This window comes from Felis catus, chromosome D3 (genome assembly GCF_018350175.1).
Source record: "Felis catus isolate Fca126 chromosome D3, F.catus_Fca126_mat1.0, whole genome shotgun sequence".
In the NCBI taxonomy this organism is placed as follows: Eukaryota; Metazoa; Chordata; class Mammalia; order Carnivora; family Felidae; genus Felis; species Felis catus.
The window spans coordinates 31,506,626-31,526,566 of NC_058379.1; the positions used below are offsets into that span (position 1 = coordinate 31,506,626).

General features: G+C 35.1%; 1 protein-coding gene across 20 annotated transcripts in view; it reads right to left on the reverse strand.

Moving 5' to 3' along the window:
• LDLRAD4 (low density lipoprotein receptor class A domain containing 4) overlaps window positions 1-19,941 on the reverse strand; it is a 440,311-nt gene that overhangs the window by 296,840 nt on the left and 123,530 nt on the right. The window contains exon 1 of one of the 20 annotated variants that reach the window (XM_011287951.4): window positions 8,359-8,463. The exons of the other annotated variants lie outside the window; for them this stretch is intronic. The gene's annotated coding sequence lies outside the window, so the exon portion shown is untranslated. Of the gene's footprint in view, window positions 1-8,358; window positions 8,464-19,941 lie in introns of those variants that run through there. 20 annotated transcript variants of the gene reach the window in all.

The following is a 19,941-nucleotide window of genomic DNA, read 5'->3' on the forward strand; positions in this document are numbered from 1 at the left end:
CTTCAGATTCTATGTCTCCCTCTCTCTCTGCCCCTCCCCGACTCACAAGCATGCTCTCCCTCTCTCTCCCAAAAATAAACATTAAAAAAAAGAACTATTATTTTTCATTTTAAATAAAATGCCTGTCTTGCTTTTTTTTTTCCTTCTATAACCCTACATCTTCTCCACTTGACTTATGATAAAACAGATAATAAAAGTGGACAATTAGAGGATTTTTTTCCTCAATTAAATATGCTAAACTGCCTGAAACAATGCATTTACATTATCTGAGTCCGTTGCATGCTTGGTTTACTGGCATTGCACCCATCCTGAGGCTGTGGGCACTGTCTCCCAACAGTTTACAGATACCCCAAAAGTTTACAGATATCTTGGCTGAATGGGAGCCACCACCCTCAGAAGTTGTGCCCAATGGCCCACCCCCATACCTCAGCACTTCCAGCCCTCAGGCAGCCAGTAGCCAAAGAGTGACTGTAATGAGTACAAAAGCCCTACCACCTTCCTCAAAATAAGAGCACTTCATGCTGAGGAGACCCCAGAGGATGGTGCCGAAGTAGACTCTGGCTGAAACTACTTATGTGTTTAGCTCCTCACTCTATTGTCCAATCCTGCTCTCCCTAACCCCCTGTTCCTGAGCATATGTTCTCAATAAATCATTTGCAACTGTATTGCTGTCTCAGGCTCTGCTTCTAGAAAACCAACTTAAGACTTGAAAATGAAAAGTCCACTTTTGCAATGACCAAAGTGACTTTGGCATAAAAGAAGTAAACTACTGATAGGTATGAGAAGTCTCAGCAAATCATAATGAGTAAGCATTTTGTCATTCTAGAAACACTAAATGCCATCAGTATGTCTCAACATTTTTCACTACTTAATGTGGGTGATTAAGTAACTCTCTCATAAGACTCCCTAATAACTGGCATCTAATATCAACTCCTTAAGAAAGACAAAGAGCAAAGGGTCTTAATTTCTCTTGTGAGTTGATTACCAGAGCCTTCTGTTAAACAGCATCTGGAGAACCATCCAGGTTATCCACATGGAAAGATCAAGTCAGCTTCTCACTAGATCTCCAGATTCATCAAGTCCCCAAGTGCTCCTAAGTTTTAAGCACTGTTAGGAGTATCCAATTTTAGATAAAATGAATAGGTAACGTCTGATTAAATGAAACAAACAAACAAAACTTGACAACATAGACCTAACTGGAGGAGCACTCACAGCCTCTAAAAGTTTCCCTGTGCCAAACATTCTTTGCCACAGTGTGACAGTATGACAACTTTAATCTGTATATTTAACATATTACTATCAATGTGTCAAAAAGGCATGGAAGTGAGGTGGAAACAGCCACCTCTTTCCATTCATTTTAGTTTCAGGGGTCCAATTCAGTCACTCTGTGTTGACACCAGGTTCCAGACTAGACAACCATAAAGATGGATATTGGTGGGGCGCCTAGGTGGCTCAGTCAGTTGAGCCTCTGACTTCAGCTCAGTTAATGATCTCACTGTCTGTGAGTTCGAGCCCCACGTCGGGCTCTGTGCTGACAGCTCAGAGCCTGGAGCCTGCTTTGGATTCTGTGTCTCCCTTCTCTGCCCCTCCCCTGCTCAAGTTTTGCCTCTCTCTCTTTCTCTCTCAAAAATAAACAAAAATTAAAAAAAAAAAGGTGGATATTGGTGACATTGGAGATGGCCCCTGGAAACAAGGTACACCCTAAACTGCCACGAACTCACTAAAGGCTATAGTACATCTATCAGTATCTAACAACATGCACCCTTGCCTTTCGATCAGTATTGAGAGGCAAACTGTACACTGAGGAAGACTTCAGCAAATCCTCGGCAAAATGATTTTGGAGTATATTTTACAAGAAAGTTTGCTTTAGATCTATTAACAGATTCTGGGTTCAGAACACCAGATGAATAGTCTCCGAATCACACAATCAGAAGGCTCAAATGGTCATTTACCGATTCTCCTTCCTTCAAGAAGCACAGTATCTAAGTCATCACAGGCCCAGTTCCATTTGCACTTTAACAGGCTATGTATACATCAGTTCAGACTGCCTCTAGTTCTCTACATCTTTCCATCACAAAAATAAATGTAATTTCTAATTGACAGTACCCTATGTGAAAACTAAAGACTGGAAACCCAATAGCAGTTGGAAAAGATTCCCATATTATGGCTGATTGCCCAAAATCAGACAAAAATTCATATCACCACTAAGAGCAAATTTCATTTTTGTGAATAAAAGGAAGTGGCATTGCACTTATATCAGCAAAATGAAAACTTTGATATGAGAAATTTTACTGTAAAACGTTGACAACTTCATATTGCATTTTTAAAAGTAGTTAAATAAACTAAATGTCTATAGTCATTTGAGCTAAACCATTGATGTATTACTTGGGCAAACATCTGGAGAAGTGATGTCAGCAACACAGCAAACTAAGAGACTCCAGGCCCTCATTCATCCACAGAAACAAAAAACACACAACTTCAGACTGGCTACATTAATTTTACAGAAGCTGTAGAAAACAAAAGCCTACAGCAATCAAGCAGCAAAGGACTAATCAAGAAGCCACATTCAAAGTAAGAAATTTCCTAGCACTTTTATTCACCCTTGTCCCAAAACCTTCTAGCTTGGCATGGCCTTAATCTGGAAGAGGTGGCAACCCAGTTCCCAATTTCCTCTCTTGAAACAGAAGGAGCAGATGAGACCTATTTAGCAAAGTTCTAACCTGTCTGGGCACTGAATAATGAATTAGTCTCTGTGTCACCTAACTCAAAGCTCCGACAGCACAAAACCAACACAGCTTGGATCTAAGGCTAGGAAAATTGCTAGGAAATAGAAAGCAGCAGTAAAGGCTGCAGGGAGACTATAAGATGCATAGATGCATGTGGCAAGAAATTTATAGAGAGGCATATAATAGAAAATGAAAGGTCAAGAGAAAAAAATCAAGGTGAGAATCTTAGAGAATTAAGACATTTACAAGCAGTATATATGGGGGCTCCTGGGTGGCGCAGTTGGTTAAGCGTCCAACTTCAGCCAGGTCACGATCTTGCGGTCCAGGAGTTCGAGCCCCGCGTCAGGCTCTGGGCTGATGGCTCAGAGCCTGGAGCCTGTTTCCGATTCTGTGTCTCCCTCTCTCTCTGCCCCTCCCCCGTTCATGCTCTGTCTCTCTCTGTCCCAAAAATAAATAAACGTTGAAAAAAAAAATTTACAAGCAGTATATATGGAAAAATCAAGAAAGCATACACACAGGCCCAGGCAAGACACATATCCAGAAAAAGCCCAAAAAGCATTAAGCCTTCACAACTTAGTAATCCCAAATTCATAACATGTCCAACTAATCAGTGAAGGTCTTCCCTAGGAATTAAGCCACTATAAAAAGACACGGGGAAGTGGCTGGGATTTTTTTTGCCAAATGCATAGTTTTATTTTACTATTTTATTTAAATATATATATATAATAAATATTTTTAAATATATAAATAAATATATTATATTTATAATATATATATAAATTTATATATAAATATATAAATTTTTATATATATATAAATTTATATATAAATTTTATATATAAATATATATTATATATATAATATATATATTATATATATAAATATAAATTTATATATAAATAAATATTATATTTATATTTATTATAAATTTATTATAAATTTATATATATAAATAAATATATATATAAATATAAATAAATATATATATTTAAATATATATATAAGTTATATATATATTTAGATATATTTATTTTATTTTACTATTTTACTTATTTTATTGCATGCAATAAAAATAAGGCATGCAAAAAAAGCAGAACTTACACAGTGATGTCTGTCAATTATATCTCAATAAAACTGGAGAGGGAAAAGCCAGGAAAACATGGTTCATTTGAAGGAATAAAATTAAATGGTAAAAACTTTCCTGAAGAAACACAAGAAGTACACATACTACATAAAGAATTTAACACAAGTGCCTTAAATATGTTCAAAGAGCCAAAGGAAACCATGAACAAAGATCTAAAGAGAATCGAGAAAACAGTACATGAAAAAAAAAAAAAAAAAAACAACAGATACTATAAAATGGAACCAAAAAGAAATTCTTAAGTTGAAAAACACAATAACTGAATTGAAAAATTCCCTAGAGAGATTTAATAATGAACTCCAACAGGTAGAAGAAAGAATTAGATAACTTGAAAATAGGTCATTTGAAATTATTGAGCCAGAGAAGGAGAAAAAAATTGAAGAAAAGTGAACAGAGCCTAAAGAACTTAATGACACCATCAAATGGACCAAAATATGTACTATGGGAGTCCCAGAAGGTAAGGAGAGAAAAGGCAGACACTATTTGAAGAAAAATGGCCAAAAATTTCCTAAATTTGAGAGAAAAAAAACATAGACCTATAACTCTAAGTAACTCAACAGACTCCAAACAGGATAAATACAAAGACACTCACACCAAGACACATTATAATCAAACCACAGAAAACCAGACAGAGAATCATGAAAGCAGCAAGAAGAAAACAACCTATTACATAAAACAGATCCTCAATAAGATTATCAGTGGATTTCTCAGCAGAAATCTAGCCAGCCAGAACACCGTGCAATGATAAATTTAAAATGCTGAAAGGGGCGAAAAAGTGTCAATTAAGAATTCAGTATCTGGCAAACTGCGTTATTTAAAAATGAAAGGGAAATTAAGACATTCCTAGATAAACAAAAGCTAATATAATAGATAATAGAGTTCATTACCACTAGACCTCCCACTCCCAAGAAATACTAATGGGAGTACATCAAGCAGAAATGAAAGGACAACAGATAACTCATGGCCATACAAAAATATACAGTTTTCTGGTAAACACATGGACAAAAATAAAAACCAGTAACATTGTAATTTTGGCTTATAACCTTTTTATTTATCAATAGGACTTAAAAGAAATGTCTAAAGAATAAGTACAAATCTATGTTAATAGGTACACAACATAACAAAGGTATCATTTATGACATCAATAACATAGACTAGGAACAGAGGTTTGTTTTTTTTAAGTAGAATATTTATATGCAATGGAGTTTAAGTTGGTACTAACCTAAAACAGATTGTTATAACTTTAGGATATTATATGTAATCTTCATTGTACCAACAACAAAAAAAATCTACAGACTATTTACAAAAGTAAATGAGAAAGAAAGTAAAACACATCACTACAAAAATATCAACCAACAACAGTAATGGAGGAAATAATAGGCAAAAATGCTATAAGACAAACACAAAACAGAATAAAAAGTTCTTCCCTATCACAAATGGATTAAGCTTTTCAATTAAAAGACATAGACTGTCAGCGTTTGGAATTTCAAAAAAAAAAAAGATCAAACTATATTTTGTCCATAAGAGAATCACGTGTGTGTGTGTGTGTGTGTGTGTGTGTGTGTGTGTGTGCGTGTGTGTGTGTGTGTGTGTTTAAGTTTATTTATTTACTTTGAGAGAGAAAAAAAGAGAGTGCATGTGGGAGGGACAGAAAGAGAGGAAGAGAGAGAATCCCAAGTAGGCTATGCACTGTAAGCACAGAGCCCCATGTGGGGCTCAAAGTCAGATCCATGACCTGAGCAGAAATCAAGAGTTGGATGCTTAATTAACTGAGCCACCCGGGCACCCCCATAGGAAACTCACTTTGGATCTAAGGACATACACAGCTGAAAAATATTCCATGTAAATACTAATGAAAAGAAAGCAAGAGTGGGTATACAAATGAGACAAAAAAAGACACTGAGTCAAAAATTGTTACAATAAATAGAGAAGATAAAACAAACCAAAAGGATGTAACAATTATAAACATATATGGAACAACATCAAAGCTCAAAAGTACATGAAGCTATATTAACAGAATTAAAGAGAGAAATTAGACAGGTCTAAAATAATAGATTTCACTACCCCACCTTCAATAATGGATACAAAGAAGACCAATAAAGAAACTCAACATTACAACCAACAGCACCCTTAGCAGACATACACAAAACACTCCACCCAATACTTTTTACAAATGCACATGGAATATTCTTCATTACACAACATTTGTTAGAACACAGAACAAGTCAATGAATTTTTAAAGACCGAAATCATATAAAGTATCTTTTCAACCACAATGGGAAAAAAAAATAGAAATCAATACCAGAAGGAAAAGTTGCATTCACAAACTTGAGGAAGCTAAATAATATGCTCTTGTTTGGGTCAAAGAAAAAATCCTAAGAGAAATTAGAAAAGCTCTTCAGACAAATGAAAATAAAACACAACATACTAAAACATGAAATGCAGCAATGTTAAGACAGAAATTTATAGCTATAAACACTTACATTTAAAAAAATTTAGGGGCAGTGTACCTGGGTGGCTCAGTTGGTTAAGTATCTGATTTCAGCTTGGGTCATGATCTCATGATTCATGAGTTCAAGCCCCATGTTGGGCTCTGTGCTGACAGCTTGGAGCCTGCAGCCTGCTTCGGATTCTGTGTCTGTCTGTCTGTCTGTCTGTCTCTCTCTCTCTCTTCCCCTCCCCCACTTGCTCTCTCTCTCTCTCTCTCTCAAATATAGAAACTTAAAAAAAATTTTTTTTTTAAGATCTAGGAGCACCTGGGTGGCTCAGCCAGTTAAGTGTCTGACTCTTGGTTTCATCTCAGGTCATGATCTCACAGTTTCATGAGATCAAGCCCTGCAGCTGTGCTGGCAGCACAGAGACTGCTTAGAATTCTCTCTCTAGCCCTCTATCTCTGCCCCTCCCCTACTCACGCTGTCTCTGTCTCTCTCAAAATAAATAATAAACTTTAGAAAGATCTAAAATCATCAATATAACTTTACACCTTAAGGTACTAAAAAAAAAGAACAAATTAAACTCATAACTAGAAGAACAAAAAATAATAAAGATTAGAGATAAATGAAATAGACAATAGAAAAACATTAAAGAAAAGTTAACAAAACCAAGAATGGATTCATTGAAAAGATCAACCAAATTTTCACACCTTCACCCAAGAAAAAAAAGAAAAGATTGATACTAAAATCAAAAGTGAATGTGGAAACACTACTCGTTTTACATAAATAAAATTACATGCCACATAATAGACACCTAGATGGTATCCAATTGGATACCTAAATGGATTCCTAGAAATACATAACCCACAAAGACGGAGTCATGAAAATGTAAAAAATATGAAAAGACCTATAACAAGTAAGGCAACTGAATTAGTAATCAAAAAAAAAAACCTCTCATAAGAAAAATACCAGAACCAGATGTCTTCACTGGTGAATTCTACCAAACATTTAAAGAATTAACACTGATCCCTCTCAAACTCTTTTAAAATAATGAATATGAGCAAACACTTCTTAATTCATTCTATGAGATCAGAATTACTCTAATACCAACACCAGACAAAAACACTATAAGGAAACTATAGACCAATATCCCTTATAAACACTGATGCAAATTACCAGCAAACCAAGTTCAACAGCATATTAAAAGGATTATACAACATAATGCAGTAGGATTTATTCTTTGAATGTAAGAATTATTTGCATAATCAAAAATGATGTCAAGGTAATATACTATGTTAACAAAATGAAGGATGAAAAACACATGATCATCTCAATTGATAGAGAAAAAAAGTGACAAAATTCAACACTGCTCATGATAAAAACACTCAACAAACTAGGAACAGAAAGAAAACCCTGTAACATTATTGAGATCCATTTATGAAAAACCGCTAATATCATACTCAATGGTGAAAGACGGAAAGCTTTTCCTCCAATACTGGGATCAAGACAAGGATGCCTACTGTCACTATTTCTATTCAGTATAGTACTGTAAGTCCTAGCCAGAGCAATTTGGCAGGAAAAAGAAATACAAGGCATCCAAATTGGAAAAAAATAAAATAAAATGATCTCTGTTCACAAATGAAATGATCTTATATGTAGAAAATCCTGAAGATTTTTCACAAACACAAACAAAGAAAGCCTGTTAGAACTGATAAGTGAATATGGTTAAGTTGCAGGATACAAAATCAACATGTAAAAATTTATACACTAAGAATGAACAATACGAAAAGGAAATTAACAAAACAATCCCATTTACAATAGCATCAAAAAGAATACAGAATACTCCTAAGCTGCAATGCAAAGGAGGCCCTGAAATAGGGAAAATAAAACTATCAAATGCCTCTGTCTTTCCTACCAAACTATGCTGCTATGTCACAGGTATTATAAATTAAGCATAAACAAAAGTTTTAACTATCTTATGAATTCTTCAGAAAGAATATCTTTTGCTTATCCAACCCCAAAGCAGACCAAAAAAAAAAAAAAAATCCCCTAGACTCACCAATATCCTCTTCAGAAGAAACAAAGTCAATGGAAAGCACCATTTGAAAACACCATCATCTTCCTTGTCTACTCTCCACCCTCAATCTCCCACAAATCTACCCAGCTAAAAACAAACAAAAAAAAAAAACACATAAGCCAGAAATTGTGTATAGGGCCCATATGCACAAACAACTAAGTCTGATCCTAAGATGTCTTAAGAGTTAGCAATTAAGCCTTTAAATACACAAATACACACACACGCGCGCGCGCGCGCGCACATATCTATCTATCTATCTATCTATAGATACAGACATATATCTATATATAGATATATCTACAGATAGATATCTAGATACAGACATATATATCGTCTGTATCTATAGATAGATAGATAGATAGATAGATAGATAGATAGATAGATAGATATCTACCTACCTACATATATAGAGAGGGGAGGGAGAGAGAGAGAGAAACAACCATTAATAACCTCTGAAAACTAAACTGTTCTTCACAGAAATATAAAGATGGAGAACATGGCAATTCAATTCTATTTTTACCAGAACCTTATCTTGACAAAGTAAACACATGTGTGAGAGTAACCTTTACACTCTCAGAAGCATTCACAAACAAATCCACAAATGCTATATTCAAGAAGGGCACAGCAGTGTTCAGGGCTGAGGATCCTGTCAGAGTCAACAGCAGCAATTACTGTTTTTAGATCTGTTTCAAAAAGTACAACCACCCTAAACTTGTGAAACTAGGAAAGATTAAAAAAGAAATCATATTTTACCCACTCATCCCTTCTCTCCAAAGAATGTCTGACTGGAGGTCCCCTTAAACAAAACAAAGGGAGAGCACATATTATATTAATGAGTCTACTTCTAAAAAGGAATAATCAAGGTAGAATAGAAAGGAAGAATGATGGGTAATATAAAACATCATCGTGTTCAAAGAAGTTGCAAAAAAGCAGAAGAAATAGAGAGCCTTATCTATCTATAGTCTTCTTTTGGGGCCACAGAAAGATGGGGGGAAAAATGGAAGGGAGGGAAGAAACTTGAAGCTGTAGAAGATCATGAAGTTCTTAATGTTCCAGTAAATTAAGCTTCAAAAAATTTCCAGGACCATTACTTGCTACTTAAAGGCACCTACCTCCGTGACAAATATCCAATGAGAGTAAGATTTCTTTGACCATATAACTACTCTCTGTTGTGAGTATACTTCCAAACCTGAGGACACATAAGGTTGTAGTGACAGAACATAAGCTAAATTTTAAACTTAATTTTGAATCCTCACTCTGCCTTTTGCTGGGTGGCAATTTTCAAGTTCCTTAAATTTCAAGAAACTATTATCCATATCCTTATCCATAATAATGGAAACAACAGAACTTTCTCCTCCTCTGGATATTAAACAAACACAAAAGATAATGAAAAAAAAGTTACATGGAATTTTCAAACATTATTTTCCTTGCAACTAGGAGATAGGTGCAATCTACAGACTTCAAAATATCTGTAATAACCACACAAGCAGGTGAGACTGGCCAGAAAGAAACAGGGGGAAGTGAAGAAAAGAAGCACAGAGAATTACAAAGGACTCAGTGTTAGAAGATTCCAAGCATCATAAGTGAAAACATACTTGAAAAGGTGAAGAGCACATCCTGAAGAACAAAAACTATATCCTACATTTGCAACAATGGGTGCAAGAAATGGTAGGAGCCAGGTGGTAGCAGAAGCTCTCCAGGACTTACAAAGGTTCAAAGAATCAGAAGAGATGAGGCTATTCAAAACATTTCACAGCTGGAAAAAAAAATCTCATGAATGAGCCATATTTATTGGAAATAGCCCCATCTCTGTTGCAGCAGAGATAGAGGGAGGCTCTGGGTTGTGAAACCTGGAAAGCTATACTGAAAGCGTCCCCATACCACAATACATCTTGAAAAAAACCTGGATTCAGAAAGTCCAGTGTACTCAGTGATGAGTAGTTAAAAAAAGAACTGGAGAAGCAATAAAAAAGGTATTCTACAGAAAAAATGTAAAACCATAAAACTTACCAACAGACAAGGAATACTCCCTAGAATGTTGCCACAGGTCAAAATAGTATCCAAATATTTTCCAAAAATTTTTAAAACTTAACAAGGAAATCATCTCTATGAAAACCAAGGGGAAGGAAAAAGACTACAAAGTACAAATGGAAAAATTCAAGGTAGATATGGTAAGAATCAAGAGGAAGGAAATAAAATATGGCTGGCAGAAATCAGAAAAGAAATTTTAGGGGACGAAAAAAATCACAGAAAAGAAAATAAATTTGAAATGAGCACAAAACAGAAAAGATACCTCAGAAAATAAAGGAAGGGGCAGAGGGTAGGGATTTAAAAAAGAAAAAAAAAACTGAACTGAAGAAAGACTTAAGAAGAATTGGGGAGAAAAATGGCAGATTCTGAAAAATGGCAAATGAGATTCAACATATGTCTCTAAAATATTTTTTAAAAGATAATAGAATGAAACAAATACTTAAAGACATGATTCAAGAAAATTTTCCTGAATACAAAGACACTTAAATGGATATAATGAAAGGACACACAAGGCAACCTATGTCACAAGGAAACTAACCCAGAATTGTCAACCATCAGGCATAACTTAGTAAAACTGGACATAACAAATTTGGATTTTCAAAATAAGAAAAAAATCTTTATGGCAGCTAGACAAAAAGAAAAAAGCCAAGTCACCTATCAGATGTAAACACATTAATCTTGCCTGATAGTTCTTTACAATAATAGCCAATCTCATAAACCAGGAGAGTAAATCTTCCAAATACTTAGAATGCATAAGCAAATAAAGTATGGACCAAGGATTTCATATCCAGCTAGGTATTCCTTCAAGTACAAAGCCCACAAACTAATAGTTTTGTATACCTCAGAACTCAGGAACTATTGTCCCACTGAATCCAAGAGACAACTGGGCAAAAGAGCTGTCAAATTCATTTAACTGTAGAACTGAGATTAAAACAAATATAAAGATTAAAGGGATAAGCCAAAAGTAAATTTTATAATGTATGACAGTGTAAAAATGATACAACCAGCAAAAATTGGGGCAGTAAAGAAGAAGCAGTAAAAGATGGTGAGACATAATGTAATGTCACTGATTGCCTAGTGGCTGAAACTCAAAAGATATCATTCAAGTGTAATGAAAAAAGTAATATGTATAACCTTATCTAACAATACAAAGGGAAACACTATTAGACAATATGATTGACTAATATCAAGTACCAGAAGGGAAAGAAGGGTCAGAGAGGAAGAAAGATATAGGCTAAACAGCACTGCTCACTTTAGAAGTTTCTCTCAAACAAAAGAGAGGAGTAAAGGTATTTCATAAAGCTGTAATAAAAAAAATTACTACTAGAAAAAAACAATTATAAATAACAAAAATAAAACATAAAGTATAAAAAGACCCCATAGTAAGACTTACAAAACTCTGAAAACAGAAACCATAAAATAATATGAAAGAACTCAAACAAAACATGTAAGCATAAACAGTAGGTCACATAATGAAAAAGACTTAAGGTAAACTATAAAAACAGAAAACATACAATGTAACAGAATTTATATCAAACATATCTATCATGTCAACAACAAGCTAAAATCCAAACTAAATAAGCCTAACTCACCAAATAAAACTTATTCAGATGAGGTCATAAAGTAAAAATCAATTCATCCTCAGCAAAACAGAAATAGAGGGGAACTTCTTTAACTTGACACAGAACATCTACAAGAAACCTACAGCTAATATCATACTTAATGGTGGGAAACTAAATTTCCTATTAAGATCAGAAACATGGCGATAATGTCCCTTCTCATCAACATCGTACTGAAGTCCTAGATAATGCAGTAAGACAAGAAAATAAAATAGAAGGTATATGATTGGGAAAGAAGACATAAAACTGTCTTTTTTTTAACAGATAACATGATTGCCTTACAGCAAATCCAAACAAATATAAACAAACAAACAAACAAAAAACTCTTAAACCAAATAATTAAAGTAAGGGGTGGGGGGGGGGGCCTGTGTGGCTCAGTCGGTTAAGCATCCAACTTCGGCTCAGGTCATAATCTCACAGTTCATGAGTTTGAGCCCCTCATTGGGCTCTGTGCTGACAGCTCAGGGCCTGGAGCCTGCTTAAGATTCTGTCTCCCTGTCTCTCTGCTCCTCCTCAGCTTGCACTATGTCTGTCTGTCTGTCTGTCTCTCTCTCTCAAAAAAAATAAATAAATAAACATTTAAAAAAAACCAAAAGCCTTTAAAGTAAGGTTGCAAGATACAAGGTTAATACAAAAAAGTCAATCACCACCCTACTACCAATAATAAACAAGTGGAATTTGAAATTTAAAACAGTATCATTTAAACTAACACCTGCAAAAATGAAATTAGGTATAAATTTAACAAAATATGTATAAGATCTACAACAGAAAAACTAAACTCTGGTGAATGAAATCAAAGAAGTAGGTAAATCAAGAAATATTCCATGTTCATGGATAGGCATACTCAATGTTTTAAGATGTCAGTTCTTCCTAACATGATCTATGGATTCAATGAAATCTCAATTAAAATCACAAGCTAGTTTGTGAAAATCAAAAAACTGATTCTAAAGTTTACATGGAGAGGCCAAAGAATCAGAATAGCCAACACAATACTGAAGGAGATGAAAAAAATCAGAGGACAGACACTATCTGACTTTAAGACTTAGCATGATACTGATGAAAGCATGGATAGACAGATCAAAGGAACAGGATAAAGAGCCCAGAAAGACCATTTAAATATAGTCAACTAATCTTTGACAGAAGAACAAAGGCAATACACTGGCAAAAAAGTAGTATTTTCAAGAAATGATGCTGGAAAAACTGAAAATCAACTTTGCAAAAAAAAAAAAAATCTAGACATAGACCTTATACTTTCCACAAAAGTTAACTAAAATTGGACCATAAACCTAAATGTAAAATGCCAAACTACAAAACTCATAGAAGATAACATTTAGAGAAAATCTAGTTGACCTTGAGTATGGTGATGACTTTTGAATATAACACCAAAGTCACAATCCACCAAAGAAATAATTGATAAGCTAGACTTCGTTAAAATTTAAAACTCCTGCTCTGTGAAAGACAATGTCAAAGGGATGAGAAAACAAGTCATACACTGGAAGAAAATATTGTGAAAGACATGTCTGATAAAGGATTGTTATCCAAAATATACAAAGAACTCTTAAAACTTGACAGTAAGAAACAAACCAACCTGACTAAAAAATGGGCAAAAGACCTGAGCAGACACTTCACCAAAGATTCACAGATGGCAAATAAGCCTATGCAAAGAATGCTCCATATCATAAGTCAAATTAAAATGAGGTATCACTACACATGATTGGAATAGCCAAAGCCCCGAACACTGACAACACCAAATATTGGTAGAGATATGGAATAATAGGAATTTTCATTTATTCCTGGAATGAATGCAAAATGATATAACCACTTTGAAAGACAGTCTAGTATTTCCTTACAAAATTAAACATACTCTTACCTTACAATCCAGCAACTGCACTCCTCAGTATAAACCCAAATGAATTGAAATCTTACATTCACACAAAAATCAGCACATGGATATTTACAGCAGCTTTATCCAACACCACCAAAACTTGGAAGCAACCAAGATGTCCTTCAAGATGAATATATAAATGAACTATGGTGCATCCACATAATGGATTATTAGTCATCACTAAAAGAAAATGTGATTTTCTTAAAGCCATGAAAAGACATGAAGAACTATCAATGCATATTACTAAATGGAAAAAAAAAAGCCAACTTGAAGAGGGTACTTACTGTAAGATTCCAACTTTATGACATTCTGGAAAAGGTAAAACTATGAAGACAATAACAGAATCAGTGCTTACCAAGGGTTGAAGAAGGGAGGAAAGAATAGGTAGAGCACAGAGGATTTTTAGGGCAGTAAAAATGTATGATACTATAATGGTAGATATACTTTATTACACATTTGTCAAAACACATAGAATGTATAAAACCAAAAATGGACCATAATGTAAACCATGGAGTTCTGTTGAAAATCACACACCAATGTAGGTTCATCAATTGTAATGAATATTCCACTCCACTATGGGATCCTGATAATGGAGCTGTGCTATATGGAGACAGGAAGTATATGGGAAATCTCTAACATTCACTCAATTTTCTGTGTACTTAAAACTACTCTAAAAAAATCTATTTAAGGGGCACCTGGGTGGCTCAGTCTGTTGTGCGTCCGACTTCGGGTCAGGTCATGATCTCGCAGTTTGTGAGTTCGAGCCCCGCGTCAGGCTCTGTGCTGACAGCTCAGAGCCTGGAGCCTGCTTCAGATTCTGTGTCTCCCTCTCTCTCTGCCCCTCCCCCGCTTGTGCTGTCTCTGTGTCTCTCAAAAATGAATTAATGTAAAAAACAATTTTTTAATCTATTTTAAAAAAATTCAACCCATAAAGGGTTGTTTTGCTCAACTTGAAAATATTTGAAATTTTGAATGAAATAAGTTTCTAGGAAAATATAACCATTTACCAAATTCATACCAAAGATGTATTAATTGACTGACTGCCACATAAAAAAAAAAAGAGAGAAAGAAAGGTGTCAAAAAGCTACCTGCTTAAATAGTGCCAAACCAGTTCCACTACAGTAGTCAATTATTTGCTCCAGAAGACAGAAAATAGAAACTATTTTTTATAAGAAGCAAATATAACATTTGATACCAAAACAAGTGTACTATTCACTTACTACATTCAATTTAAAAATCATAAATCATTATCCAATATCAACTAAAAAGTGTAATATGATCAAGTGCCATTTATTTAGGAAACAAAAACATATTTTAATATCATACATTTATTATTATAATTAATTATATTGGTCACACTTAATAAAGAAACACAAGATACAAGGCTAGGAATAACACAAAGATACCTCCTACCACCAATACATTTAGTTAACACTGTACTGGAGGTACTAGCCAAAGTGATCTAATAATTGTCAGAAAAGAAACTGAAGACCCTGTTAAAAAATGGAAAACAGAAGGTAAATAATGGCTATTTGCAAATAAAATGACTGTATACCTGGAAATTCAAGAAAATGGTGGGAAATACTGCTACAAATAATCAGATCTTACTTAATCAGTAGCAATAAAAAAAATATGTATCCAAATTAAATACCAGTAAGATTTATATATAGAAAACTTTAAAATGTAAATGATGGACAAAAAATAAGACCTGAACAAATGGAAAGATATACTATGATCTATAAAAGGAAGACTCAACACCATAAAGATGTCAGTTCTCAAAAATGTATACTTTTATCATGATCCCAATAAAAAATACCCACTTTTTTTCAACTACACAAGTTTGATTCTAAAGCTAAGATGGAAGGGGCACCCAGGTGGCTCAGTTGGTTGAGCGTCCGACTTTGGCTTGGGTCGTAATCTCACGGTTTGTGGGTTCGAGCCCCACATCAGGCTCTGTGCTGACAGCTCAGAGCCTGGAGCCTGTTTCGGATTCTGTGTGTGTGTGTGTGTGTGTGTGTGTGTGTGTGTGTGTGTGTGTCTCTGCCCCTTCCTTGTTTGTGCTCTTTCTCTCTCAAAAATAAGCATTAAAAAAACTTTAAGTTAAGATGGAAAAACAAAAAAATACAACCAAGGAAATTGGAGGGGAGTAGGAAACTATCAGATATTGACACATGAATAAAGACATAATAATTAATAGATTAATTAAATGAAGAACAATGAACAGGGATAGACCAATGAATTTATATAAAAAGTCCAAAACTAGATCCAAATACAAATGGTAATTTACCATATGATAAAGGTAGAATTTCAAATCAGTAACAAGTAGACTGTGCAATAAATGGTATTAGAATTGGGTAACTATCTGGAGGAAAAAAATGGATCAGTAATTTATACCACAGCAGGATATATCCAAATGGATGAAAGAATAAATTTTTTTAAGCCTTAAAATTAAAAGAATGCATGAGAAAATTCCTTTGTAACTTCAGAAGACCCTCCTAACTATGGTTCTAAAGCCAATAGTCACATAAGAAAGATTTGATGGACAGATCTGACCACAGGAAATCAAAAGCTTACACATGGAAGGGGGAAAAAAACGTAAGTAAAGTAAAATACAAATGAAAAAATGGAAGGAGATTTGTAATGTATATCACAGCAAAAAGGTTAACCCTTTTATTATATGAAGAGCCCCTAGAAATCAATTAAGAAAGATGACCAGGACTCTAGTATATTGCTAATTATGATGTAAATTGGTACAACCCTAAGGAAAAGCACTAGTACTAACTACTCAATATTTAAAATGCATACACTCAGGGTGCCTGGGTGGCTCAGTCATTTAGGTGTCTGACTTTGGCTCAGGTCATCATCTCATGGTTTGTGAGTTTGAGCCCCACATCAGGCTCTGCAGTGGCAGTACGGAGTCTGTTTAGGATTCTCTTTCTCTGTCTCTCCCAAACAAAAAATTTTTTAAAAATAAAATAAGTGCATATAATCTTAACCAGTTCCACTCTGGGAACGCACCCTAGAGATGTACATTTACATGTAGGAAAATATGTATATATAAGATTATTCATGGGGCGCCTGGGTGGCTCAGTCGGTTGAGCGGCCAACTTTGGCTCAGGTCATGATCTCGTTGTCCGTGAGTTTGAGCCCCGCATCGGGCTCTGTGCTGACCGCTCAGAGCCTGGAGCCTGTTTCAGATTCTGTGTCTCCCTCTCTCTCTCTGACCCTCCCCCGTTCATGCTCTGTCTCTCTCTGTCTGAAAAATAAATAAACGTTAAAAAATTTAAAAAAAAGATTATTCATTTTAGCATCATTTGTAATAATACTAAATGACGACATGCAAATAGACACTTATCTATTTATATGGCATTGAGTAAATAAATTCTGGTGTATCCAGTCAATACTATGAAGCTGTTAAAAAAGAATGAGACCGGGGCGTGTGGCTGGCTCTGTTGGAAGAACATGCAACTCTTGATCTTTGGGTGTCAGGGTCCTAAGTTCAAGCCCCAAGCTAGATGTAGAAATTACTTAAATAAAAACTTTTTTTTAATTAAAAAAAAAAAGAATGAGACCACTCTCTGTGAACTGATATATAAGGATTTTCAAGATAAACTGTTAAGTGAAATAAAGCAAGGTGTGCATAGAATCCACAATTTGGCATAAAAGGTGAATAATAGCATATTCTATATTTGATTTATATGCTTAAAATTTTAGGATGTGTATACAAGAAAATAAAATGGTTAAATACTGAGAAGTGGGAGAATTTGATGGATGGAGAATAAGGATGGGAAGGAAATTATTCAATAAATATGTTTTTGTATGCTTCTGAGCCATCTGACTACAAGGCATATTCAAAAAATTAAAGTTAAAAGTGAACACAATATATTCCACAGAGCTGTGAAAATATTAGAAAGACGAGTCCCTAACACAAAGAAGATGCTCAATAAATGTTAAGTTCTCCTGCTGTTAGCAGGATAAGGATAATACTACAAAACATAGTAATGACAAGCCCAAAACCAAAGCAAGAGGGCCATGAAATGATGTTGGACTCTCGACATCCCATATGGAAACCCAGTGAGGCCTAGGAGTTGGAAAACACTTCTTTTTTTCCAACCCTGTGTTCCTCAGCTCTCTGGGCCATTTCAGAGATCCAGTTTCTAGCACCTTCAGTTTCTCATAATTCATTAGCCACTTCCTTCTCATTAAAGTGACAGGGTGCCTGGGTGTCTCAGTCAGTTTAACATCTGACTTCACTCAGGTCATGGTCTCGTGGTCCAAGAGTTCAAAACCCCACGTTGGGCTCTGTGCTAACAGCTCAGAGCCTGGAGCCTGCTTTGGGATTCTGTGTCTCCCTCTCTCTCTGCCCCTACCCTATACTCTGTGTCTCTCTCTTCCTCAAAAGTAAACATTAAAAAAGATCTTTTTAATAAAAAGTAAATAAATAAAATGAGCTCATGTCCCCCTATATTTAGAAACAAACTTTCCTGGGGGGGTGCCTGGGTGACTCAGTCAGTTAAGCATCCAACTTTGGCTCAGGTCATGATCTCACAGCTCATGAGTTCGAGTCCCGGGTTGGAGCTAGAGCATGCTTCAGATTCTGTAACTCTTGCATCTCTCTCTGCCTCTCCCCCACTCATGCTTGCTCGCTCTCTCTCAAAAAAAAAATTTTTTTTTAAATAAAAAAGAAGCATGCAGTCAATGTTAGTCACTATTATTAAAACAAACAAACAAAAAACTTCCCTTCATCCTACTAGGCCATCTAGTACTATTTCCATTTGACACCAAAATCTTTAACTGAAAAAAGAAATGCAGGATGCCTGGGTGGCTCAATCAGTTAAGCATCTGACTCTTGGTTTTGACATCAAACCTGCATCAGGCTCCACACTGAATGTGGAAACTGCTTGGGGTTCTCTCTCTCTCTCTCTCTCTCTCTCTCTCTCTCTCTGCCCCTCCCTCCACTCTTGCTCATGCTCTTTCTCTCTCTCTCTCAAAAAACAAAACAAAACAAAACAAAACAAACAAAACAAAACAAAACAAAACAAAACAAATGCAAGCACCACAAGACAGGAAACCTCCTTTTTCTCCATCTTCCTCTTCCAACTTCCTTAAAATTTGGCTTTCATTTTGAAGACTTGACTAAACTTGCTCTTCATGATTCCCCTCTTGCCATGAGGACAACCTGTTCTCAGCCAGTCCTTATCCAATTTTAATCTTTCTACATGGTGATGCTGTTGCCAGTCCACTTCTTAAAGTTCCTTCCTTAATTTCAGCAATACCATATTCTTCATGATACAAGTACTTGTTATCAATTAAGGGCTAGACACTGTGTTCCAATAACCTCATACAGCTGTGGTGACAATTCATGGGTTGATACTCACAAATGTTCAGAAAAGTGGTTCAATCACCATCATCATTGTTACTATCAGCATACTTATAGCATCATTTATTTAGAAGACAAGAGGATAACCAATCAGACTCAGAGAGATGAAGATCTACACCTAAGTCCTCAGTCCACAGATGAGAGTCAAACAGAAAAGCAATGGGCCCATAACAAAATGCTAACTTTTAAGGTAAAAGAAGGAGCCCTGATAAAGGGAGAATCACATATCAAAGAAGTAGTTCACTAATGACAGCAATAATGATGATGACAATGATGATGATAATACAGTGTCTACTGTACTATTATTATTGAAGCACTTGCTAGGTATGATAAGCATTTTTTAATATATTGTCTCATTTAACCACATATAACCTCCTGAGGTATGTATTGCTATCCCCATTATACAGATGAGAATATTGAGATTTACTCCAAAGCACATGGAAGTTTCAAGATGACTGAGTACTCAGCAGAGTTGAATGCAACAAGTAAGTCCAGCTGAACAGACCTAAAAAGTATACAACATGATCTGCCAACATGAAGGTCACCATGAAAGCGATTTCAGTGAAGTGCACAGGAAGATGCTAAATTGCAAGCCACTAAAAAGTGAACAAGATGCAGGAAATAAAGACAGCCTTAACCATCCTTTAGAA